Source organism: Mesoplodon densirostris, chromosome 5 (assembly GCF_025265405.1).
Source record: "Mesoplodon densirostris isolate mMesDen1 chromosome 5, mMesDen1 primary haplotype, whole genome shotgun sequence".
NCBI classification, from domain to species: Eukaryota; Metazoa; Chordata; class Mammalia; order Artiodactyla; family Ziphiidae; genus Mesoplodon; species Mesoplodon densirostris.
This window is the reverse complement of record NC_082665.1, coordinates 94,749,165-94,768,021: the sequence shown is the minus strand read 5'-3', so window position 1 is coordinate 94,768,021 and position 18,857 is coordinate 94,749,165. Positions and strand designations below refer to the sequence as shown.

The 18,857-nt window shown below is 42.4% G+C and overlaps 1 protein-coding gene across 2 annotated transcripts in view; it reads left to right on the top strand.

The window, feature by feature from the left end:
• Positions 1–7,193: 7,193 nt before the first annotated feature.
• PLD1 (phospholipase D1) overlaps positions 7,194–18,857 on the top strand; it is a 201,175-nt gene continuing 189,511 nt past the window's right edge. For both annotated transcript variants that reach the window (XM_060099136.1, XM_060099134.1), the window contains exon 1: positions 7,194–7,330. The gene's annotated coding sequence lies outside the window, so the exon portion shown is untranslated. The remainder of the gene's footprint in view (positions 7,331–18,857) is intronic.

The window sequence follows — 18,857 nt, the reverse complement described above, 5'->3', positions numbered from 1 at the left end:
TGGGCAGAGGGTCTATAATTCAAAGTGAGCATGTAAGTCAAATAGACTGTCCCACTAAAGAAATAATATATGTATGTATATATGTGTGTGTGTGTGTGTGTGTGTGTAAAATATATATTTATTCTTTTTTTCCACTTTGTTCTTGCAGAGGGTTCTGCATCCTGGAAACACTCAGAGCTCAACTGAAGCTGAGAGCTGAGAGGTTTCTGAGAGATGCTTTTGCTGTATCTGGGTTTGAGGGTAAGGCAGTCTCTACAAGCTTACAAACTAGACTAAGGCATGAATTTGAAAGTGCACCTTTAGTGCGACAGATTATACAAGTGTGAAAACCTACATCAGCAACAATTTAGTGTGAGTGTCCATATGATTACATTTCTACTGGAAAATAAAAAGTGATGCAGGCAAGTAATAATGTTTTCCAAACCCCTTAGCTGTTAGCAAATGTTTGCCAAGAAAACACTTCCATAATTCTCTGGAAGTTCTAAAAGATTAGAAGGCACACAGGCAGGGACCCAAGTGGCTCTCATCCTGGGAAGTTTTGCCACTCTATTATCATTAAAGAAACCTTTTATAATATGTCCTTCTATTTCTATTCTTTTATTCTAAGTAAAAACATTTGCTGGTATAACAAACATAAATTTCTAAATTTAAACTGAACAAAGAAAGTGTAAAACCAAACAAATGTTTGTCGAAACATTTTACTTGGAAAATGCAAAGAATGCTAATGTGTAATAGAGTCTGAAGCTAAATGCTTTTGAGACTATAGGTATAATATCTGATTTCAACCAGCACTGAACTTATGATGTGAAAAGCTGAATTTGTTGCATGTTTATTTGGGCAAAGGCTGAGTCAAAACTTGATGGGAAAGAAATTTGTCTTTAATTTTTTTTTTTTTTTTTTTTGTGGTACGCGGGCCTCTCACCACTGTGGCCTCTCCCGTTGCGGAGCACAGGCTCCGGACGCGCAGGCCCAGCGGCCATGGCTCACGGGTCCAGCTGCTCCGCGGCACGTGAGATCCTTCCGGACCAGGGCACGAACCGTGTCCCCTGCATTAGCAGGAGGACTCTCAACCACTGCGCCACCAGGGAAGCCCTGTCTTTAATTTTGAAATGGGAATATGTATGGTGTAGGAGCTGGTCTAAAGGGTGGTAGAACTGAGTTCTACAGGGCAAAACTGCAATAAATCAAACTTACATTTCATAAACAAATAGGGCATTTGCCCAAGTGAAGATAAAAAATGCAACAGTAGAGAGAACTCTACTCAATATTCTGTAATAACCTGTATGGGTAAAGAATATGAAAAAGAATGAATATATTAATAACTGAATAACTTTTCTGTACACCTGACACTAACACAACATTGGAAATCAACTATAGTCTAATAAAATTTCATAAAAAATAAAATAAACTGAAAAAAATGCAGCAATAATGCTACTAATTGGACACCACTGATGCCTTCACTAATTCATCTCCCCAGAAATTTTGTATGGTCAGGGAATAACTAATGCCCTTGTCGAGTAAGTCTCCTCCTTAATATTTGGTTTTCCTTCCTTGGTTTTCCTGAATATTGGTTTCTTTCCTATCTACACCAAGATGCAGAATCTGATCCCTTCCAACACCTCCATGACTCTCACTCCAGTTCATCCTTCCTTGGACTGTTCCTTGGTCTTCATGCTTCTATCCTCACCCCCATGCAGTCTAGTCTCCAGATGGCAGTAGGTGTGCTCCTTCTAAAACAAAAGTCGCATTGTGTCCCTCTTCCGCCTCAAGATTTTCATATCAATCAACATTAAATTCCACATATACACACTACTATATATAAAATAGATAACCAACAAGGACCTACTGTATAGCACAGGGAACTCTACTTAGTACTCTGTAATGGCCTATATGAGAAAAGAATCTGAAAAAGAATATATATATATATCTGAATATACGTAGACTATATATATATATCTGAATATACGTAGAATATATATATATATCTGAATATACGTAGAATATATATATATATATGAATCACTATGCTGTACACCTGAAACTAACACGACATTGTAAATCAACTATACTTCAATAAAATAAAACACAAAACATTCAATTCAAAACCCTGCCTCTTAGGAACTTGCACCCTGCCACCCCTCTGACTCCATTTTCTATCATTTTTCTCCCTGCTCATGCCACTCAATTCACCTTTGCCTCCTTACTCTTCACTGGAAAATACCAAATATATTTCTACTTCATGGCCTTTGTACAGCCATGAGGTTGATGCTCTTCCTCCAGACATCTGCAAGACTTGCTTCTTGTCTTCTGCCCCGTGTCACCTTATCAGAGAAGCCTGATAAGGCTTTTCTCTGTCAGCTTCCCTCAACCTCATTCTGGAAGCCCTTATCTTTTCCTTTATCCTGGTTTATATTTCTTCATAGTACCTTTCATCTCCTACATATTTCAGTCTGTCCTCCTACAGAAAAGCAGAGGCTTCATTTGTCTTATTCACGTAGTACCTTCTTTTAAACTTAACATTATAAAAACCCACTATGTTGCAGCTACTAAAATAGTACCTGCAACATAGTGGGTTTTTATAATGTATGAATGAATGAAAATTTTTTTTTATTCTCTTTTTTTTAAATTAGTTTCTGCTTTATAACAAAGTGAATCAGTCATACATATACATTTGTTCCCACATCCCTTCCCTCATGCATCTCCCTCCCTCCCACTGAAAATTTATACTTGATGTTAAGTTTAAAAGTTAAAAATACATAGATTTATTTGTATAAAACATGTTAGCTTTGAAAAAAATGTTTTTCTTTATTATGGAGTCACAGAGCAATACTTCCTTGATATCATTGTTTTACTGTGCAAGTTATGGATTTGGGGAGAACTGATTACAGTTGCTTTTATAGTTACTTGAATACAATTGTAGCAACCAACTGACATACAATTGTATCATGCTAAACAAATATTCACTCTTTTAAATGATTTTGCATGTTTTCTCATTTAATAATCATGCTACTTTGTATAAATGTACAAATCCACGAAAATGAATACAATTTTAAAAGATACATAAACATTGAAGATATAAAGATATTTTAAACAAGGTTTTAGACTTACCTACTGACGGTTAGGGCAGTTGGATCCTTTTGGGTCTTTGGATATGAAAATACTTCAAAGGGACTGGTTAAGGGTAACTGAGAAGATTACCTCTGATGTTTCAGCTCGGGTTGTAGGCATCAGTGCGGCCCCTTTTTAAAGAATCACATGGTAGACAGCCCACAAACTGAGTGTTGTTGGGAGAAACCATGAAATGAATGAATGGTCCGCAGGAAGCTAAAATGAAGATCGAGAGTTACAATGCTTCTGTATACCTTAGCGATATCCACTCTGTTCCTCGTCCTCTCTTGAGAGTTCTGGTCCTAACCACTGTCATTTTTTTTTTTAAGCCTTGATAATCACATTATTCTCATTTTTCATTCCATCACTGTTATGATGGCTAAAATGATTTATGTCAGCAGGTGACCGAGGATAAAATATCCTGCTTCATACTCTGAGTTTCCAGAGTAGCATGTGTACTGTGATTAGTTAATTAGGATTCATAACGAATAAATGAAGTGCAAAACAGGGGACTGTTAGGTGGATGGAATGATACAGAAGTCACACAAATTATGTTAGTGAGGGTTATCGAGAGACAAGCAATGGATGCAGACTCTTGCTATCTGAAGGAAAAGGGCCCCAGGGGCTCAAAGACTCAAGGCAAGGCTGGGAGACAAGACTGGAACCAACAGTTACAAAGGAAGTGCCAGAAGGTTAAAAACAAACAAATCAGGAAGTGGGGAATTGTCTCTGCCTGGGCCACCCTGGTCAGGGCAAAGCTGCTGCTGAAGCTGCTAGTAGCCTTTGTTCAGTAAGCCCAACACCAGACACTACCCACTCTCTCATTCTTTGGGAATCAGTCTACCTGACCTACAGGATAAATGAAGTGGTGGTGGGAATAGAGAGGAAGGATCTGCCTTTTGTCTTGGAGATTGCTGCCTCAAATTATCCTTTTGCTGAGACTATACACATTTGGGTAGAGATAATTCTCTATAAGAAAATGGAATTATTAGAAAAGATGATGGATGCTGGGTATCCAAAAATGACCTAGATGATCTGGACAGCAGCATACATATAAAATATACCATAAGATAAAATCTGGGGGAGCACACTGGTATGTAAATTTTATTTATTCTATAGATAATACATATATAAATAATGTTTCTATTAAAAGCATTAATGCAAATTAATAAGAGCAGCAATAATATCACATAGGAAAAAACAGGCAATAGACATGAATAGATCATCCTCAGTAAATTGTACAAATAATAAACATGAAAAAAGTTTTCATCATTATTAATTATTGAAGAAATGCTGATTAAAACAAGATATGGGGCTTCCCTGGTGGCGCAGTGGTTGGGAGTCCGCCTGCCAGTGCAGGGGACGCGGGTTCGTGCCCCGGTCCGGGAGGATCCCACGTGCCGCGGAGCGGCTGGGCCCATGAGCCATGGCCGCTGAGCCTGCGCGTCCGGAGCCTGTGCTCCGCAATGGGAGAGGCTACAACAGTGAGAGGCCCGCATATGGCAAAAAAAAAACAAAAAACAAGAAAAACAAGATATGATTTTGGTCCATCACATTTCCAAATTATAAGCAAGATTATACTTAATATTGGAAGGTATTTTTGCAGCATCTCACAGAGTTTCAAAAATGTTTATAAATATTGATCCAGTAGTTCCATTCTTAGGTCCCTATTCTCAACAAAAACACTGTATTCACAGTGTTCATTCCTGAATGACTTAAAACTTCCAAAAAGTCTGGAAACATTCTAAAAGCCACCAATAGATGAGCAGATAAGTAAATAATTAGAATATTCTTCAACCACTAAATTTTTTTTAAATTTAGTGATGGTAAAAAAATACTCAATTTATAAATATTCAGTGAGATAAACAGGATTCAACATTGTTTGTACAGGTGGTGCTAATTTAATTTTGTAACAAATCTTTATGTATAGAAAACAAAAAGGAAATACAACAAAATGTTAATGGGTGTGTGTGGAGGGGGAAAATATAGGTAATTTTAATTTAAAAAATTATTTTCTGTAGTCTCCAAAACCTTGTATTTTTGTAAAATATAAATGTAAAAATTATAAAATGGGCATATATTACTTTTATACTGAGAAGAAAAGATAAAAATTGAAGAGGATTTAGAATATCACTTGTGTGATAAAAATGTCAAATATGTATCCAGATGGATATATAACAGGATTCCATAGTCGTTTCTTTCTTGACATCTCTGAAGATATGCAAGATTTGGAAAAACAACAACCAACCATCAGCAAATCTCTCAGGACAACAGAAATAATCACATAAAGAATCATACTATATATAAAACTTATATTTGACAGTCCATAGCTTAAGTTTTTCTCTAAACAACATATGGCCTTTTTCTATTTTATTCCTCTATCTCAGGGAAGCAGAAATTCAATTACTGTGAAGGCACTTAAATAATTTTATTTCTTATTATAGTTAATAGAAAAACCTATTGCCAAATGTTTTAATGATGACACTTCGAATTTGGGATGCAATTTATAGCCTGCTGGTTCTCAATCAAAAGTGTTATAATTTCTAAAGACAAGCTTGTAAGAGTGTGTATAATACTTCTGTGTATAATACTTATCAAATTATCTGTGACTAATAAAACTTGAGAAATAAGGGGAGGAAAGGGTATTCAGCCTTTTGGTAACATGCTTGTCTTACACTTGCCAAAGTCCTCTTAGGCAATACTCTGCTTGCTCAGAGGGCCATGTGTTTAACTGTAAAATTCTGTCAGTATTATAGGATTCAAAAGACATCAATCATTTCTGTCAACAAGGAAAGAGTGAAGGCAGTGTGACTCTTCTATCATTAGGAAAAAATGTGCTCAAGAGGGAAAAATGTAGTCCAGAGAGCTGAGCAACTATAGGTTACAGGAAAACAGAGTTCCAGAGTACAGTATAATTTCACTTCTCCTCTCCTACTTTGGACTGGAATATTGTATTGTTCACTTCATGTAGTTCCACGTGTGCAGTAAGACATTATGTAACTCAGCCAGTCTCGGCCGCGCAGTATCCACTAAGTGCTTTAAAGAAACCATCATTATTAACAGTTTGGGGTATGTGGAGGCAATAGTTTCCTTTGGGTTTGGCAGAAAGCAACACTATTTAATGAGGTTAGGGTGGCATATATTCAAAGCTATATTCCAAAATGGCTGCTAGTCAAGCCACATGACAACTGGTTCTTTTTTTTAAGACTTTGTTCTAAGTGGACATCAAAATAGCTGTATTTGGACAGTTCCGTGGGTGGAATGGGAAATTTTCCATGTTTTACTCCTGGTTTATTATTTTATACTAAGATTTCTGAATTATACCCAGCTTGAGTTTCAGACATCAAGACACAAATTCTAGTCTCCTACTATCTTGACTGGGTGACCTTAGGCTGGTTACTTCACTTTTCTGAGTCTCAGTTTCCTTTGCTTGTAAATTAGTGATAACACCTACCGCCAGGGAGTTGGAAGAAGCCTTATGGATGACATCAACGAAGCTCCTACTTCTTTTTTTTTTTTTGCGTTACGCGGGCCTCTCCCGTTGCGGAGCACAGGCTCCGGACGCGCAGGCCCAGTGGCCATGGCTCACGGGCCCAGCCGCTCCGCGGCATGTGGGATCTTCCCAGACCGGGGCACGAACCCGCGTCCCCTGCATCGGCAGGCGGACTCTCAACCACTGCGACACCAGGGAAACCCTCCTACTTCTTAACTGCGTCACCTCAGGCAAGTTATTACACTTTTTGGCTCTTCTCCCCTACTTGTAAAATAGACCAATTCTGACTACCAGCTGCGATAGACGAGGATAAGATAATCTAGGCAAAGCTCCTACAACAGTGTCTGGGCCCTTGGAGGCTCAAGAGTACCTGAAAATAATAATAAAAATGCTAGTGAACGTTCCCTAGGTTAATGCGGTTGAGTTCTGAAACTCTGGGAGAAGAGAGAAACAGAAATAGGGACCAGGAGAGAGGCCCAGCGGCCAGAGACCTCCTGCCCAGCGATGGCGGCCCGCTTGCGCCGCGACGCACCCGGACCGACACCGCCTCGCCCCACCCCTGCCGGGCCAGCGCGAATCCAGGCGCCGAGTTCCGGGCGACGGCGCGGCCCCACTCAGGCCCTCCTTCCTTCCCTCCTCCCCTGCCTCCAGCGGTGCCAGCTGCGCCCGAGCTCCGAGAATCCGCCGCCACCGCGCAGGTTCCCGCGGCCGGCCGCCCTCGCCCCACAGGTAGGAGCCGCGCCGCGGCTGGGGCGCGCAGAGCTCCTGCGGGAGTCGGTTTCCGCTGCGCTCGCGCTCCGTCCCTCCTCCCGCCAGCCCCAGGCAGCTGGCCGCTCCCCGCCCAACTTGGACGGAACTTTGGCAGTGGCGTCGGCGGCGGGCGCCAGCTTCGTGCGGCCTCGCGGGAGCGGCCTCCCTGGCAGCCTCCGGGGTCCTCCTGTGCACGCCTTCGTCCCGGCTTCCTGCAGAGTCGACGCTGACAACTTCGGCGCTCACTCTTGCCGGGGCGGGCGGCTGTCTGGCGCGCAGAGCCGCGCTGGCTCCGGGCCGAAGTTGGAGGCGTCCTCTGCAGGATGTGCCCATCTCCCTCGCCGCGGGGGCCCCCAGTACAGTGTGTCCGGTGACCCCAGGTCATCTCGCGCGCCCGAGAGTTCGCGTGCGCTATGGGATGACCGGGATGGCGGGCGCGATGGGACCAGCATCCCAGACCAACCAGGAAGTGCTGCGTTCCGAGGCTTGGAGCCCAGCCCGCCAGATGCACGGTCCCGGGCGTGTGACCACACAGCTGCCCGCTGCGGCGCCCACGAAGTGATGACGCTGGGGTCGGGCAGGGCAAGGTGGGGGGCAAGGAGCTGGGCGTGTGTGAAGGGACTTGTTTTTCTCGCTCCAGCTCCAGGTATGTGGGACTTAGGTCTCAGATCCAAGAGCGTGGTGCTCCAAGCCTTGAATAGGATTTTGTAAAGCCTTTCAGAACTACCCTTGTAGAATCAGTCCAGAGCTACCGCCACGCCTATATTTGCTCCCTCTCCTAGTCTCCGATTATTGCCTTCTTTACTTCCTCTGTGAAGTACTAAACGCAAGTAGATTCTTACTGACCATAAGGGTTTCTGCATTTGATTATCGCTAGGTTTTCCCCCAGAATGAGGAGTTCCCTTAACTTTATCTGCCAGGCCTGCCTGTTACAGTTTAGATCGCCCTTTGAGTGCTTTCTCAGTGCTTTGGGGAGACCAGGTATCCAGAGACCTCTGTGCTGTGTTAAATGGCCAGTTAATGGTGGTGCAGTGAAAGTGTAAAGAATGGAAAGAATCTACAGCTTGAACTATTAATAGGCTCCACAATTACACACTGCCTATTTGAATAAGAATTTCTTAGATTCTTATTAAATTTTTAATAGTATTAAATGTTTTGTGATAACATACATACAAGTGAATTGTACACAGGCTTTTAGCTTGAATTTGTACACAGCCTTTAAATGTTGTTTGAGGATCTTTTCACTAATTGTCTGAGCTCCCAGCCTGTCTTCTCAGGATCTTGTATAATTCACAATCCATATAAGAAGTGTGAGTAGTTAAGGCTTTGAGGAAGGTGTGTCTTTACCATGTTTGTCCCTGATGTCAGAATATTTGTGAACCGTGGCGAGAAGTGCTAACACTCACTTAGGCTTGTTGATGCACTTACAACTAGGTCGTGGGGGACCCTGCTCCTTAGAAGTTATTTGATTACTAAATGCGTGTTTCTTAACTGAAAATCATTTATTATAAATTTCATTTACCTTTAAGTCTTACAGGGTGTTTTTTAGTTATTTTATTTCACTTTATTTTTATTGTGCTAAGATACACATAACATAAAATTTGTCATTTTAACTTTTTTTAAAAATAAATTTATTTATTTATTCTTCATTGCTTTGGGTCTTCATTGCTGCTCATGGGCCCTCTCAGTTGTGGAGAGCAGGGTCAACTCTTCGCTGTGGCGGCACGGGCTCTAGGCACACGGGCTCAGCAGTTGTGGCTTGTGGGCACCAGAGCACAGTCTCAGCAGTTGTGATGCAGGGCCCCAGCTGCTCCACGACATGTGGGATCTTCCCAGACCAGGGCTTGAACCCATGTCCACTGCATTGGCAGGCGGATTCCTAACCACTGCGCCACCAGGGAAGTCCTCATTTAAACTATTTTTTGGTATACTGTTTAGTGTCATTAAGTACTTTCATATTATTGTGTTACCATCACCACTATCCCTCCACAAAACTCTTTTCATTTTTTTAGGGTTTTAATAATATTTTAATGATAATGATTGTAATGCAAGCTTTAGTTTTCTCACTAAGCAGAGTTTGAGTTCCTTCTCATAGCTTTAGAGAAATTCACTTTTAAAGAAGAAAATTGAAAAGCTGTAGCCAGACTGTGTTTAGTGAATCTTACCTCCATCAGGAAAGGTCTAATACATTACTCTATGAGGATAAACTCGTGAGCTATTTAAATTTGTGTGTAAAGGTACTGTGAGGTTTAGCTATTAAGTGGGAGAAACAGGTAAGGGAGTTTTTTGGTTTTGTTTTGATTTTGGGTTTTTTTTGGCCACACCGGGCAGCTTGTGAGATCTTAGTTTCCAGACCAGGGATTGAACCCGCACCCTGGGCAGTGAGAGCTCTGAGTCTTAACCACTGGACCACCAGGGAATTCCCTGGAGTTATTGTTGATAGTTTCCTCTCCTTAATCTGTAACAGAAAAATGAAATACTTTTGTCTCCTTAGCAGTGCGGGTAGCATGTTTCTAAATTATGCTTGAGCTCAGGTTGTGGCAGCCTTTTAGTAAGTAAAAGGAGTTTGCTTTTTTTTTAATGTTCTTTTTTAAATATAAATTTATTTATTTATTTAATTTAGGCTGAGTTGGGTTTTTGTTGCTGTGCGCAGGCTTTCTCTAGTCGTGGCGCGCGGGGGCTACTCTTCGTTGCAGTGCGCGGGCTTCTCATTGCTGTGGCTTCTCTTGTTTTGGAGCTCGGGCTCTAGGCGCACTTGCTTCAGCAGTTGTGGCATGCAGGCTCAGTAGTTGTGGCTCGCGGACTCAGTAGTTGTGACTCGTGGGCTCTAGAGCGCAGGCTCAGTAGATGTGGCGCATGGGCTTAGTTGCTCTGCGGCATGTGGGATCTTCCCAGACCAGGGATCAAACCTGTGTTCCCTGCATTGGCAGGCGGATTCTTAACCACTACGCCACCAGGGAAGTCCCCTAAAAGGAGTTTTGATCAAGCTAGCTGCTAGGTGTAGCAGTTTCTTTTCCACTCTAGATGTTTTTAAAGATTAATGCCAGAGGACCCAGCACATAAGATATGGCCCTTTAAACTCTTAGTTTGAGTCATTGTGTCTGCAAGAGAAGCTGTAGCTGTGCGAGGCCTGGTTTTATGTTTATAATCCTTTAAGTCTTAGCACCACAAAATAAAATGTATTCTCCCACCAGGGTGTGGGTAAATGTTTTTTTTTAATTTATTATTATTTTTTTATTTTTTTGCGGTACTCGGGCCTCTCACTGTTGTGGCCTCTCCCATTGCGGAGCACAGGCTCTGGATGCGCAGGCTCAGCGGCCATGGCTCACGGGCCCAGCCGCTCTGCGGCATGTGGGATCTTCCCGGACCGGGGCACGAACCCGTGTCCCCTGCATCGGCAGGCAGACTCTCAACCACTGCGCCACCAGGGAAGCCCTGGGTAAATGTTTTTGCAGGGTTAAAATGAGAAACTTGTAACCTAAATTTCCCATAAGCCTGTGACATTTCTGATTAGAAAAGGAGTGGTACAGCATCATCTCATGCTGCAGTGGAAATGCCTTCCAATGTGTTAGTTTCCCTAAATTCACAGTGCAGTGTAAAATCTGGATCTCAGATGTTTTAGTGCTGGGTTATTAAACAACAATATATGGATATGTAAGTGTTTCATACTGTCACAGTTATTTTTTTCCTTTGTGTGAAAGTTGCTTAATTTTTGAATTTATTGAACAAACATTCTGGGACAGAATAGCATGATTTGCTTATTTAATCAACACTTAAAGGTGCTTACTGTGCACTAGGTACTATTCTAAGAGTTTTACAAACATGAGTACATTTTATTCTCAAAACAACCCTGTGAAGTAGGTAATAGTCCTACCATCCCCATTTTATAGATGAGATAATTTGAGGCACAGTGAGATTATACAACTAGCCCATGGCAGAGCTGGGGTTCCATCCCAGGCATCCTGAACCCAGGGTTTTGGCACTGCAGTCTCATCGGAAAAATATAACCCGAGATTCCACCCTCCTAACAGATGAACTTTTTTCATATTGTTATATTCCTATCTTGTCCTTGTCCTCAGGGATAAATAATTTGACATAGCGGGCTTCCCTGGTGGCGCAGTGGTTGAGAGTCCGCCTGCCGATTCAGGGGACATGGGTTCGTGCCCCGGTCCGGGAAGATCCCACATGCCGCGGAGCGGCTGGGCCCGTGAGCCATGGCCGCTGAGCCTGCGCGTCCGGAGCCTGTGCTCTGCAACGGGAGAGGCCACAACAGTGAGAGGCCCGCATACTGCAAAAAATAATAATAATAATAATAATTTGACATAATTGCAATCAAAGTACAACTCAGAGAATCAGTTCAATGCCCTTATTTTTCAGTAGAGGAAATTAAAGTGGAGTGTGGTTATGTCCAGCTCTGTGAGCACTGTGGGAGGGTCCTGGAGACTTTCTACTGGTCTACTTGCCTCTTGATTGTAAGGAGTTTGGGACAGGGATCCTGAGAGGGCCTGGGGATGCCAAGGTGTGTATTTTGGTGGGGGGCAGTATTTGCCAGTCGGGGGGAAACGCTTCAACATTTTAATAATCATTATGACCATTCCAGAGCTAATCTGCTAAATAAAGTCCTGGGTTATGTTCCGGGCAGATGGAGCAGAATCTTGTGGCCGACTGTGGGTCCTGGAAAGTCTTGCTGCTCGGGGCTTCAGAACCCCGGATTCTTTCCCCAGCTGCTGGTGATGCCTACCTATGACCTCAGGCTCCCCTCTGGATGAGAGGAATATTTTATCCTGTACTCAATCATTTTTTGAGCTTTTTGGATCTAGAGTTGGGAACCTTTTGAAAGCCTCTGACGCACAAAAGAAAATGAGCCAAGAGCAACATGGAAATAAAAATAACTTTGGTTGGGTCTTTTGTTGAGAGAGGGAGAGACTTCTAAGGGCATAGACTGACAAACTTTATATTAAGGACAGGAAAATCAAAGTTCAGTATTCAACAATGATTTTTTTTCAAAGTAGTCTTTTGCACAGAGTAAGTACATTTGGATGAAGGAGAATAAGGAATAAACATGGAAAAGGGAAGGTGGTGGAGAGGGAGAGAGGAGCCAGCACAGGGGAAGACAGGGTGCTGAAACCTTTGTCAGCTCTTTACACAAGCCCGGGCTTCCGTGTGGTTCCTCTTAACAGTGCCCTTTGAAATGTCAAATGTAGTTGAGAATTATCTTTCCTTTGGTTTATTATTTTTTTTTATTTTTTATTTTTTTTGCGGTATGCGGGCCTCTCACTGTTGTGGCCTCTCCCGTTGCAGAGCACAGGCTCCGGACGCGCAGGCTCAGCGGCCATGGCTCATGGGCCCAGCCGCTCCGCGGCATGTGGGATCTTCCCGGACCGGGGCACGAACCCGTGTCCCCTGCATCGGCAGGCGGACCCTCAACCACCGCGCCACCAGGGAAGCCCCTTTGGTTTATCTTGAAGTGATTATTTATTTATTATTTTTTATTGAGGTTACATAGATTTATAACGTTATGTAAGTTTCATGTGTACGACAGTATATTTCTACTTCTGTATACACTACAGCCACCAAAATTTCATTTCTATCTGTCTCCATAGAGTTGACCCCCTTTACCCATTTCACCCTACCCCACCAAAGCCTGGCCCTTCCCCTCTGGCAACCACTGCTCTGTTCTCTGTATCTGCGTGTTTGGTTTGCTTTGGTAGGTTTGTTCTTTTTTTTGCTCTTTTTTTTTTTTTTACATTCCACAAATGAGTGAAATCATATAGTATTTGTTTTTCTCCGACTTATTTCACTTAGCATAATACCCTCAAGGTTCATTTATATTGTGCAAATGGCGAAATTTCATCTTTTTTATGGCTGAGTTATATTCCATTGTATATACCACATCTTTTTTATCCATTCAATCATTGATGGGCACTTTGGTTGTTTTCATATCTTGGCTATTATAAATAATGCTGCAATGAACATAGGGTGCATATACCTTTTTTAATTAGTGTTTTGTATTCTTTGGATAAATACCCATAAATGGGATAGCTGGATCATATGGTAGTTAGTTCTAGTCTTAATTTTTTGAGGAACCTCCACAGTTTTCCAAAGTGGCTGCACCAATTTACAGTCTCACCAAAAGTGCACTGAGGGTTCCCTTTTCTCCACATCTTCACCAACACTTGTTATTTCTTGCCTTTTTGATAACAGCCATTCTAATAGGCATGAGGTGATATCTCATTGTGGTTTTGATTTGATTTCCCTAATAATTAGTGATGTTGAACATCTTTTCATGTGCCTGTTGGCCATCTGTATGTCTTCTTGGAAAAATGTTTATTCATCTCCTCTGCTCATTTTTAAACTGGGTCATTTATTTTTTTTGTTGTTGAATTATATGTGTTCTTTATGTATTTTGAATATTAACCCCTTATTGAATATATGATTTGCAAATATCTTCTCCCATTTAGTAGGTTGTCTTTTCGTTTTGTTGATGGCTTACTTTGCTGTTCAGAAGCTTTTTGGTTTGATGTAGTCCCACTTGTTTATTTTTGCTTTTGTTTCCCTTGCCTGAGGAGACATATCCCGAAAGATATTGCTAAGACCATTGTCAAAGAGCATACTGCCTATGTTTTTTTTCTAGGAGTTTTACAGTTTCAGGTCTAACATTGAGGTCTTTATCTTAAAATGATCTTACTGTTGCTTAAAACTATTGCTAATCAACAAAGCATGTGGACAAGGAGCTACCAGGGAACTTTTAGCCCCTGCTTAGGATCTTCATACCAACCTAGTCTGTTTTTGTTTACACTAGTTTTATATGAATGAATTTTACATATAGCATGATGTTAGAATCACTGGGTTTGCAATTATTTTATCACCCATCTTCATTGTGAGAGGTCACAGACTGTGTTTTTGCCACTGTTCATTGTAGTGTTCAGTAAGTGTGAGCAGAATCAAAGGGTGCATTTAAAGGATAAAGCAGGATGGTGTGATTCATTATTCAAAATATGTAAGTATTTCCCGAAAAGAAGGTTTTTATAGTGAATGTTTTACTTATTTATTTGTTCTGCTGTGCCATTTAACTATTTTTAGAAATAAATTTATAGATGTGGAGTGGACAGTCTGTGGCCTTTTGAATTAGCAGCTGTACTCATTTTATTGTCCTTTTTCTGCAGTGTTTTCTACCTAAATTCTGATGAAAGAGTCCTTTGAAATAAGGATATTGGGGAGGTATCAGTGGACTGAGATGCAGGTTCCAGAATCCTATTATCCTAAGGAAAAAAATATCACCTGATAAGATATTGTAGATGCTAAATATTTCAAAGCTAGGAACACAGAGCAAAGATTTTTAACCCTAACCCTCACCTCACCAGAGTCCCAACCCCAAGCTGCCAGTGTCTTGGCTGGAAATGCAGGGTGATGAGTCAGTGACAAAGCAAAGCGGGTCTTGTAAAACAAGTAAGGTAAATAACAGTAAGACACAGTTGAGCCCCACAGGTTCCTCACTAGGAGGAATAATGACCACAGGCCTTGTCCTAGGAGCCAGAGAGCTAGGATGCAGATCCTGAGGACTCTAGCACCATGTAGCCTGAGCCAAGTAACTTAAAAATCCCCTATACCTATCCGTAGAATTGGGATAAAAATAGTACCTATCTCATAGGATTATTGTGAGGACTACAGGAAACGATGCCTGTGAAGCATTTAGCGTAGAGCCTGGAACATAGAAATGACACAATAAATGTTAGGTTCCCCTCTTTCACATCACCCTCCCTGCTCCACCCCAAATCCAGCAGCAGTGACATCCATAAATACCAAGCAAACTGGAATCACTGCTGGATGAGACATGGAGGTGGGACCCTATGGGAATGTGGACGAGGGAGAAATTAATTTTGCCCAGGAGGAATTCTTGAGTGAGAATGACATTCCATGAGACCCCAGTGATGAGAAGCAATAGGAAGACTTCTGGCAGGAGAGCTGGTTACAACTAGGGAGAATGGACTGTATGCTGTTGACAGTCATACTTTTTGGGTATGTGTTTTGACATTAGGTAGAAAATTTGATTTTTCTTAATTTATAAGCATAGGTTGGCATTTAGTAGGAGAAGCAGGATTCATGGCTCTTTACCAAGGAGCGTCTGTATAGAGGTGTATTTTTTTTTTTTTTTTTTGCGGTATGCGGGCCTCTCACTGTTGTGGCCTCTCCCGTTGCAGAGCACAGGCTCCAGACCTGCAGGCTCAGCGGCCATGGCTCATGGGCCCAGCCGCTCCGCGGCACATGTGATCTTCCCGGACCGGGGCACGAACCCGTGTCCCCTGCATTGGCAGGCGGACTCTCAACCACTGCGCCACCAGGGAAGCCCTAGAGGTGTATTTTTAAAACGTATTTAGAATTAAGAATAGAGTGCACTCTCAAGGTAAGAGTGAACTAGCTCGTGCTGTGTTGGAAAAATATCCCTCCCATCATGTTCTTTAGCTTTACATTAGATTGGAGGAGGGCATCGTTGGCACCACCAGCTTTATTAGGGTGTGGGTAACACATATCTGCACGATCATGGATGGACGTGTAGACTGTGTGTCAATAACCTAGACCAGCACTTTCCACACTTGAAGAAAAACATTGTCTTTACTGTTCCCTGCCCTGCCCCCCAAAACTGCTTTTCTGAATGAGCTCTTGTGTGAAATCCCAGTATGTAAAACACCCCAAGCACAGGCATTCTTGATGATTCCTAGATGGGGCCAGTGAGCCAGCTGCTTCCTCCCATCCCCCTCCCTGCCCACCTCCTGGCACCAGCTGCCCCTCAGCAGCTGGAACCGTGGGGCTCCTAGGAGCAGATGTGAAGGCTGTACATTGATTGTAGGGAAGAGAAGACTAAGACCTGAAGAGGGAAAGGAAAGGAAAGGCAGTGGACTGTTTTTTTAAAAAGCTTTTGCCAGCGGTACGCTGGAACTGGCTCATGCTGAGAGCTGGTTTTAAATTTTCAGGAATTTCATGAGCCAGTGTTAAACATGACATTATGAAACATCATATAGCCTAAGTTTAGATTTTAAACTTACACTGAATACATTATATTGAAAACAAAGGTAATGTCTCCTGAATTTGGAGATGTGGTTGGAGGGAAAGGAATACACCTAGTTACACAATGTTCTTAACTGTATTTTCCTATTAGCTGGTACAGTTTTGGTTTCATATATATATATATTTTTATTTCAACTGCATTCCCTTTATTTTTTTCTTCCCAACTTGTATAAGATTTTTTCTTTTTCTTGTTTAATTGCATTAAATATGACATCTATAATGTCATTGAATGTAAGTGGTAATAGCTGACAATCTTGTTTCATTCCTATTCCTAGGAGAATACTTTCAAATTCTCCATAAATGATATAAGCTATACATTTTTTTTTAAATAGGATTTTGAACTTTTTTTTTTTTAGATGCTGGGGGTAGGAGTTTATTAATTAATTATTTTTTTTGCTGTGTTGTGTCTTCGTTTCTGTGCGAAGGCTTTCTCTAGTTGTGGCAAGTGGGGGCCACTCTTCATCGCGGTGTGCGGGCCTCTCACTATCGCGCCTCTCTTGTTGTGGAGCACAGGCTCCAGATGCGCAGGCTCAGTAGTTGTGGCTCACGGGCCTAGTTGCTCCGCGGCATGTGGGATCCTCCCAGACCAGGGCTTGAACCCGTGTCCCCTGCATTAGCAGGCAGATTCTCAACCACTGTGCCACCAGGGAAGCCCTAAGCTATACATTTTTAAGATAATCTTTATTAGAGTATAAAATTTTACTTCCCTTTTTCTTTTTAAATAATTTTTAAAATTATGAATGGACACTGAGTTATACCAAATGCTTTTACTGTATTCACTTCAATCCTTGATTCTGTTCGTTTGTAGAGATAGGATTCTTCAGACTCAACTTTCCCCTCCAGGACAAGCTTGCCCTCTCCTCACTCCCAATCACAGTCATTCTAAGATCTGGCTAAACAGAATCACCTGGGGACTTATTTAAATTCAGATTCCCGGGTCTGTCACATACCTACTAAATTGGGATTCTTGGGGTGGGGGAGACTCAGTGCAGTATATAGTAAGTTCCCTTTGGATTTTGACCATCCTCCCGTGCACCTGCTTGGCCCTTGTGTGCCCTTGCTGCCCGGCCCTGGGGCCTCATGTGCCCTGTAAAGGATCAAGTCATTTGGGCTGCTGGACCCTGGCCACATTGCACAGGAGTCTTAATTTTTATGTTTGGCCTCAAATTCTCTTCCTTTGAAACAGCTTTCAGAGGCTGCCTCTTTGCCCCATGACATGTTTCTCAGATGAGGGCCTGATTCTCCACACTCAGTTCTTTTGGGGCCTAGCTTCCCAGCTAAGAACACAGCTCTGCGTGGTGCTTGGAGACTAGCAGGGCAGTTGGCTGTGCTGGGTTTATTTCCACGTTGGCCTCAGATTTCACCTTTCTGAACTACAGTTGCCCATCTCTGGGGATTGTCAGGAGGTTTTTATTTCTGGAACACACCAACCTGGTTCCATTTTAGGGCCTTTGCATTGTGCCGTTCCCTCTGCTAGGAACACCTTTCTCCCAAGTCTTTGCATGGCTTGCATCTCTTTGACATTTGGGTCAGTGACAAAAAGTTCAAATGTTACCTGTCTGGCAAGTCTTTCCCGATCATCAAATCTGCCTCCCCGATCCGTCCGTATTACCTCGCCCACAGCCTCATCATCCTAGCATTTTACCGTGGGTGATTTTCGCCCCAGCGCTTATCACTATGAATTTTTCTTCATGTCTTGTTTTCTTAAATATTGAGTTTCCTACATAAGAACATAAGCTCCATGAGAGCTGGGATTTGCCTGGCATGTAGTGGGTGCTCACTAATTACTTGTAAAATGAATGCCTCTCCAAACTGCTACATAAATATGTGATGTTAGTGTGAACCCTGGGTTCCCAGGTGATTCATCTGTTTTCGCAATAGTTCTTTCCTGACTCCACAGATGTTACTTTCATGACAGTGATTCACTGCTGAGATATTACTGCCATTTGGAACAATGGCCACTCTCAACTGTTGGGAAACAAAATCTGTAGCTCTCTATGTGAATGTTAACTTTTACTTGCAGAGTGTAAGGGCTTGATTCAGCTGTACCCATTTGTCCTGTGGGTGATTAATCTGTGATAAAATGGATCAGTTAAACATGAAAGTAGTATAAAATAAACCTGATCGATTTTCGGAATCTCCTGTTTCCCTCCTTTTTTGAGTTCTACCGGAGGTGGTGTTTGGGTGGGGTTATGGGGGTGAGGGGGAGTGTGCATCACTCTGTAAGACTCCAGGAGGCCAGGAGGGCATGTTGGAGAGGTTTGTCCTGTCTGATCTCACAGGGAACAGACTTGGCTAATGGGGAAGTAGTTTTTGCAGATCTGTGGCCAAGAAAGGCCAGTAGGGCTGGCAGTGAAAGCCATCACCTTGTGTTTGCAATGGTGCTGCTCATGCTGGTGCTGGTGAGTTTGTCAGCAGAGTGTTTTGATGCCAACTGAGT